The 16484-nt window shown below is 46.1% G+C and overlaps 1 protein-coding gene across 4 annotated transcripts in view; it reads right to left on the bottom strand.

The window, feature by feature from the left end:
* TMEM229B (transmembrane protein 229B) overlaps positions 1-16474 on the bottom strand; it is a 39868-nt gene extending 23394 nt beyond the window's left edge. For 3 of the 4 annotated variants that reach the window (XM_029951433.1, XM_029951430.1, XM_029951434.1), the window contains exon 1: positions 16325-16474. The gene's annotated coding sequence lies outside the window, so the exon portion shown is untranslated. The other variant, XM_029951431.1, reaches the window with a different exon arrangement.
* Positions 16475-16484: the final 10 nt, after the last annotated feature.

Raw genomic sequence — 16484 nt, 5'->3', positions numbered from 1 at the left:
GAAGATGGAAGGCAAATGGGAATAAACTGATGGAGAAACCACAACCCCCAAAATAAAACCCATGAAAAAAATACCAGTAATAACGGCAACTGACACTCACACAGCACATAAAGATGACAGACACCATTCTTAAAAGCTTGTATGTATTACCTCATTTAATCTTCACAAAAATCCTTTGAGATACAAACTATTATCATCCTCACTTTATAAATAAGACTTAGAGTTACATAACTTTTCCAAAGTCATAGTACTGATAAGTCCTGGGTTAGGATCTGAACCCAAGCAGGTGAGGCGAAGGGTTCTGTGCTCAGTCAGAGGAGCAGCTCTGGGAGCTCCAGTTTGGAGCCAGTACACTGGGGGCTCATGAGAAGCCCTGAGTGGTTGGTGATTAGATTTGGAGCAGCTGGGCTCCATCCCACCTCTCCACCCATGTTTGTGCCCTGGACCTTGGGGCAGGGAGGCAAGGTGACACCTAGACACCAGTCTCTAGCAGACACATCCCACCCTCTTGTCCACAACCATTGGTTGGCATGGAATTGGGGTTCACAGAGTGGTTGACTGAAAAGTCCCACAATACAAAGAGGGGAACATATCACCAAAATTTACCAAACATTTGACAAAAACCTAAACCGCTAGAGAAGCAACAAATTTGAGGACAGAAGTTATAAAGAAAGCAAAATAAAGCCAATAAAATAAGACATTTTTAAAAGCAAAATGAATATCCTCTGAGGGATAGGAAGGGCTATTGAATCCATGAACCAAAACAAGACATACCAGAAGAATGATAAAGACCTTACAAGTGAAAGGAATACACTGTGGCTTACCAGTTATCTGGAGAATGAAAGACTAGAGTAACCTCATTAAAATCTTTCTTTACATATTTCTATTTTTTGAAACTTCCTATACTGAATATATATCCCTTTGAGAACTGAAGAAGTTACTTTTTAAAATGTCTGGCGTAATGTAGGCGCTCAGTAAGATTTGGTTGCAAAGTAGACCCTGCCCCCCCATGCCAACCCTCGGCCCATCCAGGCCTACCTAAGATTCACTGCTCCCCAGTCACACCATCCACATCCCCAGCTCTGGGTCTCTGCCCACATAGCCCCCCTCCCAGAGTGCCTTTATTTCTCCTCCCTGTGTACCCACATTTGCCTATTCTTCAGTGCTCACTCAAAGATTACCTGCATTAACAAAAGGTCCCTGCATCCCCCTTAACTCAAAGTCTTAAGGGCACCTAATTCCTCAGGGTCATGGGAAAAGTCTGGCTGAACTGCCCTATGAGGTCACAGTGCTGACAACTTATCTGCCCTTTACCTTTCAGCGAGTCCAAGTCCGTTCTCCCAATGCTACTGTAGGCTCCTGAAGGACACTGAGAGGGCATGAGCCTTCTTTTTATACCTCCTGTACCCAAGAAAAGCTGAGATGCTTTCGCAAGAACATGCTTACATGTCAGTTGAGTGAATGACGAATGAATTGCTGTTCCTGGTGGGTCAGTAGAGGAGGCAAACTTGTGGAGATGTGGTTACTCAATAGGGTGGGGACCAGCATGGCACATTGGTGAGGCACCAAAACTGGGCCACCTGGTTTGGTCCCAGACAGCTTTTTTTTTTTTTAATTTTATTTTTAGTGTTTTATTTATTTTTGATACAGAGAGAGACAGAGCATGAGAGGGGGAGGAGCAGAGAGAGAAGGAGACACAGAACCGGAAGCAGGCTCCAGGCTCTGAGCTAGCTGTCAGCACAGAGCCCGACGCGGGGCTCGAACCCACGAACGTGAGATCTGACCTGAGCCGAAGCCGGAGACTTAACCGACTGAGCCACCCAGGCGCCCCCCCCAGACAGCTTTGAACTCCTACTCCTTGTCTAGGATCCAGAAATACCTATAAACCCACAGGGTATGACTGGTAAGTCTAGGGGCAAAAGGTTGATGATGAGCAAGATATTTATATGGCCATAAGGTGTCTCCCCACAGATTGCTTATTAGTAGTGAGGAAAAATTAGTAAGTGCACGTGAAGAAACTGGACAACACCTTAACCAAGAGCTCTAACTTAACATTACACCATAAGGGGCAGATGGCCAGCCAGTGCCTCCAGATGTAAGACAACTAAAAGGATGCAACATCACTCGTGTAAATCCCAGTCAGGAATGTATAACCCTGAGTCTAAACATGAGCCAACATCAGACAAAATCCAAAGGGAAAAACCATTGTATTTTGTTTTAAAGAGGGACGGCGAGGCTACATTCTTCAAAAGATGTCAATTTCATGGGGGCGCCTGGGTGGCTCAGTCTGTTAAGCATCCAACTCTTGATTTTGGGTCATATCATGATCTCACAGTTCATGAGTTTGAGCCCTGCATCAGGCTCTGCACTAACAGCATGGAGCCTGCTTGGGATTCTCTCTCTCTCTCTCTCTCTCTCTCTCTCTCTCTCTCAAAAATAAATAAACAAAAAAAGTTTTAAGCGTCAATGTCATGAAAGACAAAGAAAGACTAAGGAACTGTTCTAGAGGCAAGGGGACTAAATGCAGTATGAGATTCCAGAATAGACCCTGTACTGGAGAGAGGAAAATGCTATGAAGGACATTGTTGGGTCAGTTGACAACTGGAATACTACCAGCAGATTAGCTAATGTATTGTATCAATTTGCTGAAGAAATTATAAATAATAAAGAAAATGAGGTAAAATGTTAAAAGAGTGAATCTGGATAGAGTATATGGGTGTTTTGTACTATTCGGGCAACTTTTCTATGAGTTTGAAATTACTTCTAGGGGCACCTGGGTGGCTCAGTCGGTGAAGCATCCAGCTTCGGCTCAGGTCATGATCTCACAGTTCGTGGGTTTGAGCCCCGCATCGGGCTCTGTGCTGACAACTAGCTCAGAGCCTGGAGCCTGCTTCGGATTCTGTGTGTCCCTTTCTCTCTGACCCTCCCCTGCTTGTGCTGTCTCTCTCTGTCTCTCAAAAATAAATAAAAAACATTAAAAAATTAAAAAAAATTAATTCCAAATAAAAATTTTAGAGAAAAAAAACAACAAAAGAGTCCCTTCTACTAGACAGGCTGTGGGGTAGGAGTGGAGCAGACATGGAGGGTAAATCCAGGGAGAACACCGGTCGTCACATGTCTGCACTGGGCACAGACATACCAGCTCTGGAGTGCCTGGGTGTCTCAGTAGACTGAACATCTGACTCTTGGTTTTGGCTCAGATCAGGATCTCACAGTTCTTGGGATGGAGCCTCATATCAGGCTCTGCACTGACAGTGTGAAGCCTGCTTGGGATTCTCTCTCTGTGTGTCTCTCTCTCTACTCCTCTCCCCTCCCTCTCAAGGATAAATAAACGGATATTTGGAAAAAAAAATATTCCAGCTCTGCCAAAATGTCACTCATGGACACATTTCCTCTCCCAATTTCAACCTCCCCTTTTCTTACTTCTCCATTGATTTACTCCTTCCTCTTCCCAAGATCGGCAATCTTCCAGGAGGCATCCATATTAATCTCAGAAGACAGGACTGATAACCTTTTGGGTCTATTTTTATTATATATGGTTAATATTTTATGGAGCTGTTTTGACATCACTTCTGTCCACACGCCCACCATAATGAGTCTGGTTGTATTTGTTACACCACAGCCTTCTAGCTGTTACATATTTCATTCCCCGTCCCACTACCACCAAATTTTGTAGCTAGTCCTATTCACACTGCCTGACTTTAGGCCCTTAGGCCATACTCCTCTCTTTGGAGATCTCATGCAGGCTTTCTAGGGTGCACGCTTCATTTCCCACACTCCACCACCATCACCACCACCTGACTCCAGAGTAGACATCCTTCCCACCACACACACACACACACACACACACACATACACACAGAGGCACACCTTCCTCCCCAGGGCCCCTGTCAAAGCTGGGTGTGGTCACCTTTAACACACAGCTAAACAGTCTCTTTAAGTAGCCTCACTGCAAGCCAAAGTGAACACATTGTACAAATTCATTTATAAATTCAGAAATCCTGATATGCATCCTTTTTGGACAGACTCCTCAATGCTAAGTAGGTTGGAGTGTGAAAGTGGAAGCACCAGAGTGGGGTCAGTTGTTTTTAAAACATTGGGAATATAAAATCTTGGAAATTCTACTGACCAGTAATAATAGTAACTTACACTCTTACAGTGCTTTTTACTTACATGAGCCCTTTTAAGTTCATCTCATTATTCATGCATTCATTCACACGTTCATTAAACAATCACTGAGGATCTGGGCTGGGCCACCAGGGGCATGCAAAGGCCACAGAGGCAAAGGTCCAGCCCCGGGCCACAGGAAGCTGCCATTCTACATGGCCCTGAACTGCCCAACTGGCCTGTACACACGTATGTAGGTGCCAGCCATGATGAGCAGCAAAGAAAACTATTTGAAAGGAGAGAAAAATAGAGAGAGTCAAGAAGAAATTATTGTGGCTTTGGTGCACCAATAAATTCTGCTGTTTCTAAAAACATGACTCTACAACTTAAAATTATATTGATTTATGTGTAATTATTTATAGGACCATAAGCCCATGAGTGCTAAGGGACTCTAAAGATCTTATTCCAGCCCAAACAGTAAGTAGAGGTCGTAATCCTGAACGCTGACAAGGGTCAAGCAGCCAACTCAAATTAGTTAAGATTCAAGAGCTATTAAGAAAGCAGGACTGACGGTGACTTTTCTGCATGGTTTTAACAGACACCGAATTGTCTGGGAATGCCATCACACTGCAGTTTGAAGGGATACTATGCTTTGTATTACATTACCTAGAGTGGGTGACCATCTGGGAAAATCACATCAACCTCAACAGCACCTCTCCTGGTATCTGAGTCACCCACACAACACACCTGGATCCTGTGGGTATTTGTGGCTGTTATATTCTGAGTGATTCTATGTACAGTTTCAAGCATCTGACTTCTTCCTTCTGTTTTCCATGCAGGCATGCCCAAGCAATTACGTACTAGAATACATGACATTGTATTATAACTAACTTTTCCTTTATTTTTGTTACATTACAATTAGGGCATTATATTAGTTTTTTTAAACATGTATATATGTGGGTCATATTACTTAGGAATTTTATTCAGGGTAATCAGAAGGCATTATAAATAATTGGTAGGTAAAAAGGGAGCACCATTCCAGATCGTGTGCCCGTAGAAGCAAGAGAAACTGCAGGGCCAAGGGGAATTAAGGGGTGAATAGAATTAGGGTGGCTTCAAAAGATAAATCCCACTGAAGACACTCAATGGTCTGTTACACATATTGACATGAGGATCCTGAGTGATGTGTATGTAGAAAATGTGGTCAGCTGATGGGGCATAAGAAGAAAAGTATTCAATTGGGCACCTCTGGGAAATTTCATCTCCATAATTAATTTAAATTATGCTACATCTCAGCACTTTCCAGCATAGTGACAATAGGTAAAAGACCACAAGTCATCTATAGGGGCCAGGGAAATGATAAATGGTTCAATGTCTGGAGGCAAAGATGTATTTAGAAGAAGTCAAAGAAATAGGTGCCAGGCTTGGTCTGGGGAATATCTTCTTAATGGATGAGAAGATGGGTAAACAGTATGTAAAAGGATGCTTAAGGATATTTATGGAAAATGCTATATTGTGAGGAATCACGGACAGGAAAAGGGATAGAGAAATGATCTCAGAGGACCTCCAATAGGTTAAAAGGCAGACCTGAAATACTTAGGGCTCAGATTCTGAGAGGGATGGTTATTGAACAGGGGAGAGGGGCATGTGGCCTAAATTCCCATAAGCATGCCCATCACTGCCAAATAGGGACAAAGGGCTTAAAAATAAAAGATGTCTTTCAATCAAGAGGGGATAGCTAACTGATTCATGAGTCCTCCCCAATCTGAGGACACCCAGGGCCTGGGAAGAAAGGAAGGGAGCAGGCTGCCAGCTCAAAGTGCCAATGGAAAGTCCAGAAACAAGGCTTTCTGAGCCTGGCTCTTCTACAAACACTCACAGCTCCATCACTTCTCAGCTTCCTCACCAAAAATAAATAAATGAATAAATAGATAAAACACAATGGAGTGGCACCTGGCTGGCTCAATCAGTAGAGCATGTGACTATTGATCTTGGGGTCCTGAGTTCGAGTTCCACGTTGGGGACAAGGATTACTTTAAAAAACACACACACAATGGAACACTTTAGATTCCATCGCTGTACATCTTTCTATTGTTTTCATGCTTTTCCAGGAGCATATATATATATTTTTTTTTCATGTCAGGTCAAAGCAGATGTAGGGATTAACAAGTAGATTGAGTCTCACATGAGAAGCTGTATCACTTCCTAGAAGGAAGTAGGGGGACCAGGCTTGCTTGGACTCCAAAGAAACATCCAGATGTAGTAAGTGCATCCAGGAACCAGTTTACAAGGGTCTCCGCACAGATGATTCAGCCAACAGGGCGTCAGATATTGAAATGAGCTGCAAACACCCAGTAGGTAGCTCCCATTTTGAGGACACACCAGTTCATGCCAGAGACTGGGAAGTGGGAAGAGGAAAGTGTTCTTGGTTCAGGAGTCATGCAGGTATGTAGGTGAGGCAAGTGAGGCAAGAAAGGCCCTTGCCTCAGACACAAACTTCCAGATGGTGCTAAAAACACTTACAAATCAAGATGGTCACCAGTTGTAATGCAGTATTTTAAAAAAAGTCAAATTGGTGAACAGCATGGGCTGTCCTGTTGGAATCAGGGCTAGGATGAGGGCAAGGCCAGAGGCAAAGGCAATGTGAGGTTCTCCGATGTTAGAAGAGTCTTGCATAACAAAGGCCAGTCCCACCCAGAATGCCAAGAGCACCTCTGCGGACAAACACCACACAGCACCACACACCGTTTTCCAAATTCAGAGTTCAGAATCTTAGATTTTCCAAGAAGTAGCATAGAACACAACCGGCATTACGTAATCCCCACAGCAGGGTCTGGGGCAGCACCCCCAAGTAAACATATTAACATTTTTGTGGTCAGATCTATGAACAGTCACACTCTCAACAGCAGATAAGTCAGATCAAGTTTTGCCATTACAGGAGTTAAAGTTTTCGGTTTTAGAATGCTCTGGATTCTCAAATTGCAGGTAAAGGAGTGGGGGCCCTAATGGCATTACATTAGGTCTCTCGAAGATAAAATGCAGCAGATTGGACCCATGCTTTTGTTAAAACTTATGCAGAACAGAACACTGCAAAGTCCTTACTGGTGATCACCCAGAAGGTGATTTCTAAAAGTCAATCAAGCTCACAGAACAGACTTACAGCAGCATTTCCCATCAGTCAATCAACTAATAGTAAGTCCATTTTGTGTGTAAAACCCTGGGCAGAGTCCTAGGAGGTAAAAAGACATACAAGACACATGCCCAGCCCTCAAAAGCTTGCAAGGTTCGTGGGGACAATGCAAACAAATTATGGTATATGGAAAACTGAAGGGAGGTTATCCACACCCAGTTTAAAAAGGTTGAAACCATCAGTGGGTGGGAAGGGGGATGGGTTAAATGAGTGATGAGTATTAAGGAGAACACTTGTGATGAGCCCTGGGCATTGTATTAAGTGGTGAGTCACTAAACTCTACACCTAAAACTAATATTGCACTGTATGTTAACTAAGTGGAAGGTAAATAAAAATTTGGAGGAAAAAATGTTGAAACCAAGGTTCAGAGAGGTCTCAGGTCTTGCATAAGTTAGCAAAGTTAGCAACAGGCATTTAACGGCACAGATCAGAATCTGGGTTTGCTAACTTCCCTCCACTGCTCTCTGCAGAAAAGCACATAATAAATTGCCAGCTTTGTGATGAAATTCCAAGGAGAGTAAAAGATCCCAGCTGAAGTGGTTTGGGTCAAATAAACCTTTGCAGCAAAGATGAGATCTGACTTTGAAAAAGGACTTTGATTTGGGGAGGCAGAAAGGCAGAGGGCTCTCTGGGCAGGAAAAGAATATATGGGCAGGGTAGCCATGCAACGGTATAGGCCTCCTGTAAAGGGGATAGAAGGCGCTACTGGGAAAGTAAAGGCAGTGCATGGAGACCCTGAATGCCAGAATGAAGAACATACGCTTTGGTCCCTAAGGCAGTATTTGGCAACCATTTGCTTTACACCTCATGACTTGCCATGACTGCCCACCACCCTTGTGGGCAGACAGAGTGCAGTGGTTTAAAAGAGCATGCTCTGGGCTTAGATTCTTTCCATCTGAATCGGGCTCTGATGCCAACCATGTGACCTTGGACAAGCTGCTTGACCTCTCTTTTGTTCAGTTCACTCATTTGTAGAATAGAAATAATGTAAGTGTTTCTCCCATGACTGTTAAATGAAAGAGCATGTTTATGGTACCGAAAACAGTACCCTGCGTTAGAAGTACTCAGTGAGTGTTAGCTGTTGTTAGGCATTTTTATTTAGGTTAAATTTTCCTTTAATATGTACTGCAGCCTTACCTTGAGCAATAGTATCTATGAAGTCATGGGCTTCTTGTGACCGTTATGGTTTGGACGATACACATATATCGGGAGGTTGAATCTAAAGTCCTAACTAAGGCACTGAGGATGACAAGTCTGACACTTCCAAGCCTGTGAGAGGGGCTTCAACAGAATGACTCAGGGAGCTAGATGTCTGACCCTGCAAGTGGGAGGGCATCTGCCTGGCACAGGACCAGCATCTGATCACCACCCAGCGCACCCAAGGCGAGAGACAGAGGCTGGCCATTTGCTATCAGAGGAGCCAAGGCAGACGGCTGAGCTGGGGGTTCAGCCTACTGGCTTCACTGCACCAAAGGACGCAAAGTTTTTCTTCTGGATAATGGGTCCACATGCAAGAGGAGGCTGGCACGAGACCAGAGCAGGTCTTGTCCAAGAGGGCTAGTTGGACAGACTGCAGGACCTTGGCTGGACAAGCCTGGAGGTAAATCACCAGGTTTTAGGAGGTATGGAAAAAACAACGATCTGGAATAGAGAAGATAATTTGTTCTTTTCAAGACAACTGGAAGTGACTGATCCCAGCAATTGGTGTGGGAGAAGTCTCTGAGAAACCCATGAACATGGCCATAAGAGAGAATACCTGGTCTGTCCAGGAAGCTGGAAGCCAGCAGACAGCAGTACTGGCTAAGTGAGCCCTTTCCTGTCCCTCCCAGCCCAGTGACAATGGACTGAACATATTAAGTACCGATTTGAAACTGCATTTTGTGACTTAAAGTGAGTTCAGGACCTTCTACTGCCCAAGAATGACCCAAGAAAGTTATGGGATCTGACTGAGTTTTCATCCCAGGGCTGGGAAAGAATGAATCCCCCTGAATAAGCATAAAACTACGGTGGAGGACAAAATAAAGTCATTCTGTAAGTACACTCCCAATAAATCCTGCTTCTTTACATGCATTAGAAGCACAGCTATTAAAATGAAATGTTTTGTCCCTGTATCAACTACAATCATCTCTCACATTCCCAGTGGTATGGTAACCACCACTGGAAGTAACTAGTATAGGGGCAGTAAGGAGTTAGAGGGGAAAGCAAGGCAGTCAGGAACAGAAAAGATTGGTTTAAAGGGCTTACTGGTTTGGTCTGGGAACAAGGTCCTTAACCTTGAATACGATTAAATAAAAATAGATGATGTACCAATGGATAGCAGAATCCAAGGGCCCTTGGACAAATGGCTTTGTTCAGTGGGAAATTGAGATGGCTCAATTCCATGAAGATAAAGGCTGTGACTCCCCAAGTTCCTATGCTGGGCTTCCAGGCAGAGTAAGGGCAGTAGGAGGAGGCATGTTCTCACTAACACTGAGTCACCTGGAAAGCATCAGCAAAAGTCCCTACGTCCTGGAGCCTTAAGGGGGATCCTGGGTTGAACCAGGCCCTGGAGTCTGCCAAATCCAAGTGTAGAATGGGAAACATACACCAGTACACAACTTCCCTGCTGCCTTCACCTGGGGCAATTGGAGGATGAGGGGAGTGTGAAGTTTAAGACCAAACACAAGGGATGCTCCCCTCAGTTTAGGGGATGGTGCATACAGGGTAAAGAGATGCCACGTCTCAGCTGCCTGACTTAAATAGTCAAAGGAGGAATGATCTGACCACTTCACAAGAAGGGACTTGCTCCAGCTTTGACTTTGTCCCTTCATTTCCATTTTGGCTTCTTTCTCCTTCAACCCCACCTCTGTTCTCCCAGCTCTGACTTCCTACAATTCCAGACCAGCTGAGTTATTTCCTGAGAAAGGACCAAATTCCCCACACTCTACTGGCTCAGCCAGCATTATTGCTGGAAGACATATTACTGAATTTCTCTTCCAACATTTTCATTTTACGTATAAGGAAACGAGAGGCCAAAGCACTCATGCCATGTGCCCAGAGTCGCTGAGCCGAGAGAATGCAATGCCCCGACTCCTAACATGTTCCATTACATATCATCATGCTAATTCTCAAAGAGGGGTAAGCAGGCCACTGCCTCAACCGTCATTCCTCTTCCACAAACACCTCGAAATGATAGAAGAGTTCAAATTAGCTTGCATGGGGGGCACCTGGGTGGCTCAATCAGTTAAGTGTCCAACTCTTGATTTTGGCTCAGGTCATGATCTCCTGGTTTGTGAGATCAAGCCCCGCATTGGGCTCCATGCTGACAGTGTGAAGTATGCTTGGGATTCTCTTTCTCGCCTCTCTCTCTGCCCCTCCCCAAATCTCTCTCTCCCTCTTTCTCAAAAATAAATAAACTTAAAAAAAATTAACATGCCTAGAACAAACAAGGATGAAAATGAAGAGAACCACCTCAATGAGGTAGCTGGTCACTCTGAAGGGAGTAATCTGTGGCCACAAATACTTTCTCAGAAGAACAAGATAGTCCAATGCTTGGTACACTTTGCAGAGTAACCTGGGACCCCAGAGTCATAATCAGGTCTGGACTATAATGATGAGCAGGGGAAGGTCCAGAAACTAGGTTGGAGGATGTGGTCTAAAGTTGAGCATCTGCAAAGATAAGCTATTATGACGAGTGGCAGTAGGGTGATAGAAAATGCTGCCCAGAGAGTCTGTTAAGCTAGAGAACAATTTTGGCATCATAACAAAATGGGGTTTATGAGATATATTCCTATGCCAAGCAGAAAGTCTGTTCCCCTTATAGTAACTCCCAGGCCATCTGGTCTACTTCCTCAGTGCAGGGTACTAACATCTCTCTCCTTCCTGAATGTTCACTGGGATGTTGTTTTTCAAATAAGAATCTGTACTTCCGTCTCCTTTTAACTAGCTGTGTTTACTCCACATCAGCTCTCCTTATATCTTACTAACACTATCCCCACATTTACCTTCTCCTCAACGTTTGTTCCATCCTTTGATCCAAGGTTATAGAACACAATAGAATCAATCAGACTGATTTCCGTTCAAATCCCAGTTTGGACACTTGCTGGCTGTGTGACTTGTGCAACCACTTTATCTTTCAGAGCCTCAGTTTTTCCAGCTATAAAATGGGGATAATTAATAGTAGCTATCTCAATGCTGTGAGAAAAAGAGAACATATGTCAAGTGCTTAGCCCAATGCCTGGCGTACAGTATGCCTTCGCTCTGTGGCGGCTGACACTGTTATCGTTGTTGTGATCACTGAAGTCAGCTGAAGCTCCATTTGTGGAATTAAGGCTCAGGGGGCTGTAATCAGCTATCCAAAGTCAGCAAGGGATCCAAAACTTCCTGATTCTGGAAGCCTTTGCCAATCATCGGCTCCTGCACAAATGACGTCATTGCCCAATGACCTAGAAATCTGAGTATCTGATCACATCCAAGTACCACGGCTGATGACTTAACAAGCACTCACCATGTACTAGAAAATGGTGCAGGCTCTATGAAAGCCTTAAGGCATCTATAGGTCAGCGTAGGAAACTCATCTCCTTGTTAGGCAAAAACACAATTACAAAACAAAATTCTGAAGCTGCTCCTGGTGTTATCCAGTGCTGACAAGAGTTTGCGTCCATGTTTAAGCGGGTAGTTGAAAGTAAGCTGCCTCATCCCTGGCTTCAGAAAGGCCTCTTTGATTGGGAATGAGAGGGAGGGGGAACCTACAGACTAGAATGGGATTTGGCCAAGGCAAGCTATAAAAAAGAAGATAGGGCTAAAAATAGGCCCTTGCCATTGCTCCAAAGAACAGCGATCATTGTCTCTAAGGTGGGCTTCTTGCTGCACCAGGGCCTGTCCCTCCAGTGACTGTGCAAGCACTGAAACTGTGGAGCCCAGGAAGCACATTTTATCTCGAAGCATGAATCACCCTTCAGAAGTCCAGAAAAGAATCCTCTCTTTGTGGCTCTTCAATCTCCTTCTTGGCTGGCATCCCTAGATGCTCAGGGCTTGGTATCAAGGCCTTATGAAAATTCAGGGTGAGTGACCTTTCTGATGGAAACAGACTATTCCAGAAACTCATGTGACGGGTTGCCTCTTAAAGACTGAAAAGAAACAATGAATGAATGAACCAACTAGAATGCGTTCGTCATTCAAGTCCAATGGCGAAAGCAGTCAGGAATGGCTAATCCAGTGTGTTCTGAAGGTGGGGCTTCCAGCGTAGAAAGGAATGGCAGCAAGTGCTCTCGGATGATGCCTCCTGACCTATTAGATCTCCCTACGTTAGGTTGGGATTTGATAATACAAGTCTTTTTTTTTTTTTTTTTTTTTTTTTTTTTTTTTTTTTTGTAAACTGCCGTGCTTCTAAGGGATGGAGCAGCAGGAAGGAGCACTGAGACCCAAGTGTTGCCCATGTAGACTGTTGGCCGTAATGTCAAGGATGCTGTCCCTTCTACAACACCCGTCACGCTGGAGCCAAGAGGATATCAAATCCTCTGTCGGGGAGCCAGTAGAGTAAAGGATAATGGGGAGCTGGATGTTCAGAAATTGGCAATAACTTTGGTTACTCCTCAAATCGCCAGAGAGGACTGTGACCAACCCCAAAGATAGAAGCACCAACATCAGAGGAGGGTAGAAAAGTTACCTTTCAGAGCCATCTTTTGAAGGAGCAGGGGACCAATACCACTTTGTGACCTCAACCCCACTAAATTTATATATAAAACGACTGATGTTAAAATGAACATTGAGGACAGCCTTAGGGTGGAGGAGAATGAGAGCCCACACCTGCAGGATGGGTGTGAGCACAGGGAAGGGAGCAGGTCCTCCTTTTTATCTGGGAATGAGATATTACTTATTCAGCTTCAGCTCTATCTATGGATGTGAGTTGCAGGGGTAAAAGCCACTTCCTTTTCCTTAAATCACAGCAGCCTGGAGCACCCCACAGTGCAAAGTCTGAGGGAGGCACATGTACATCGGAAACCAAACACATGGGTACCTAAACTTCATCAATGCATCTTCATCTCAGAATGAAAAACTATAAACTTATTAGGGTCTCCTCCAGTACTTGAGCCTAAAATACCACTAGATCCCAGGAAAGGAAAACTTGCCCAACACAGATATTCACACACATCACAGCCACTGTGCTAACTCTCAGTGTGACTCAGTTTTCCTCAAGGGAAACCATAACCAAAAGTATTGCCTCCCAGCCCTTTCCCAGAAATCCGCTCACACTTTACTTTTCAAATACAACGCCTCTGATTTCTGAGAGGAAGTGGTGGAGAAAGCAGAAGACCTGACCAGAAAGGCTACATTTCTTCCTGTTCGGAACATCAGACTCCCTTCTGATTTTCCCTCCTTAGCCAGGTGTTACCACAAAGGGAGCTGAGAGTTTGCCAAGTCAGATATTACCACACCTTAAAAGGAATGTGCCTTCAATAAAAGGAAAAAAAAAGGAAAGAAAAGAAAAAGAAAACCCAAACCGCCCTTGTCTATAAATTGGGAGTGAGAGGAGGAGCTAGGAGGAAAGTAAAGGGATATAAATTTGAAAACGGCCAGGCTGGGCAAGGGTTAGATTTCCCTTCTCTCAAGGACAGCCAGATCTGATACGGTCTCTGATAAGACCAAACGGCTTCGCTTTACCGCCCGTGCCCAGATCTCAACTTATAACATCAGTGTCCCCAACATAATCGGAGACCCTTCTCAGAGCTTGGAAGGGGACTTTCACTGATGTCCAGGCTGGACACTGTCTAGCCAGGAAAAATCCTACTAGGAAGGAGCTCAAAGATACCTGGAGAGCAGAGACAGAAAAACACTTGCGGCCTGTGTGCTTCTGATTAAAAACACTTTTAAACCAACACTGAGTTTTCTCTATCACAAAAGCTGTAATTTAGCCCTTTCCTGCAAAATGACACCTTTTCCTTTAGAAACAATATATAAATTTGATACAAATGAAATAAACACAGCAAAAGTTTCCCTAAGTCATTTAACATTTTCAAAGACCAAAGGCTCTTAAATCACTTTACAAACTATAAAACTCATCACCTTAAGAGAGGGAGGGGGGTATTGTTTTCCTATCTTACTGTCAGTACATCTGAGGAGCAGTCCATGGAAAAGCCCTTCTCTCACCATTGCGGGTGGGGAGGTCAGGCCTCCATATCATTACTCTCCGCTCTGAATAAGTAGCTTGGGATAAATCCAATGGGGGGCTAGGCAATAATCAACCCTGCCCACTCAGAGGAGAAAGGTCCCTACAAGTGGGCTGGTGGGTGCTCTCTGGTCTAGCACCTGACTTCAGCCACAACTTCCAGGGCCACAGATCTATGGCTCAGGGGGCTTCATTTTTCTCCTGCTGCCCCTTATTGGTTCTGGAACCTCCCTTACTCCAGTGCCTTTGAGTGGCTAAAGTCAACACTAAATCAGCTTGTCATCTGGCCTCCAAGTACCTATTGCCTACCAGTTACCCATCTCTCTCCCCAAATACCAAGCCTTGGGGTGGAAGACCAAACCTCATCCAAGCCCACCCCTCCAATGTCTCTAGAGTATCATGGCCCACCCCTGACCCAACCACTTGTATCATTAGCCCTTTCACAGGAGCTGGCATCACCCAACAGTCCAGCCCCCCACCACCACCCCCAGGACTTTCTGTTTCCACAGGCAAGCAGATGTAGTTCTGCCTTGCAACCAGGGGGGAAATGCAACTCTCAAAAGTCTGTCCTTTCTGAGAGGAAGAAAGGCGAGGGGCAGTCCTGTCACAGAATGCAAGCCAGCGTGGGGCTGGAGACACCTTGTTCCTTGAGACACAAGATCAGGGATCACAGATCTTGATCCTGGTCCATTTGTTCTATAGAGAGAAACACAGTATACCACCCCCCCCCAGCCGAAGCCATTCAGCCCTCACCTTCACCCTTCTTCCTGGTAATAGCATCAGGCCTCCTGATGACCAAAGTCTAAAGACCATCGTAACAGCTCATTTGTTAGTAGGTGCTGAAAACACATGAGAATTGGCGAGCAGAGTCCCCAAGGTTACACTGGCACAGCTCCCTGGGGCCCTGCTCTCTTTCTCCAGGGAGGGTTTGAAGCCCTATCAGAACAACCTGCCACCCTAAACTCTGTACTTGAGGCAACCAAACATATCCCCGAGGAAACCTCAGAGAAAGTTCCAGGAAGGAAGGAAAGGGGGTCAGCTTCAGACTGGGCTCAGAAAGAGGGAAAAGAAGACACCTGGGAAAGAGGCCAATGTCTCCCTGCCCTTGCCATGAACAGGGCTTTAATGGTCCCCATCTCAATCCTGCATTTCCCACCAAGGACCGGAAATCAAAGAGGGCAAACGGAGAGCTGGCGGCCAGGGGGCTGGGCTGGGGGCCCCTGGGCACGGACTCGGAGAAGGGAGGACACCTAGGTGTGCAGTCCACCATCACCCAGTTTTTCCATGCACCCTCGGGAGAAGGCGGCAGGGTCATCTAGGCACGGTTTCATCCTTTCAGCAAAGTCCTCAGCCTCAAATTCAGAAGGGTCGGTGTTTCCCATTCCCATGCCCTGGCACCCTAGCTTCCACTCAAACTGGCGCCCCGCCTCCGCACTCCCGAGGCGGCCTCGGAGGTGCTCTCTACCCGGAGGAAGGGGGATGTCAGCCTTCCGGGACCGGACATCCCCGGCTGGCCCCTTCCCCTCGCACCTCCCCGATACCCCTTTGTTTCAGGCGGGGAAAGTTGCCAACATGCACCCCCTTCCCCAACACGCCCCCTTGTGCGCCCATCCCCCGCAGGGAATCCAAGCCCCGGCGCACCTTCCGATCTGCGGCTGGCTCCCTAGCCGGGGCAGCCGCTTCGAAACCGAAAGCAAAGAGGAAGCAGGATCCGGCAGCACCCCCAGCCCGGTCGCCCCGTCGCCCGGTCTTCTAGTCACCGCACCATCCCTGGGGTCACCGCACCATCCCTGGGCCCCCCGCAGTCGGCGCTGGTGCCTCCGCGCCGCCACCTCTCCGGGCGGCAGAAAGGCCTCTCCGCGGGCTTCCGGGGCACCTACCGGTGCGGGGCCGAAGCTGCGGGCAAGGGCAGGGCAGGGCCGGCCGGCCGCCCGCCGGGTGCAGGTGCGGCCAGGAGCGCCGTCTCCCCGGCTCTCTCTCGCTCCTCCTCCCGCGCCGGGACTCGGGGCGCTCTCCTGCGCCGCCGCTCCCCGCCCCCAC

The sequence above is a fragment of the Suricata suricatta genome, chromosome 9 (genome assembly GCF_006229205.1).
Source record: "Suricata suricatta isolate VVHF042 chromosome 9, meerkat_22Aug2017_6uvM2_HiC, whole genome shotgun sequence".
NCBI classification, from domain to species: Eukaryota; Metazoa; Chordata; class Mammalia; order Carnivora; family Herpestidae; genus Suricata; species Suricata suricatta.
The sequence above is the reverse complement of the archived record's forward strand: the minus strand, read 5'-3'. Positions and strand labels throughout refer to the sequence as shown.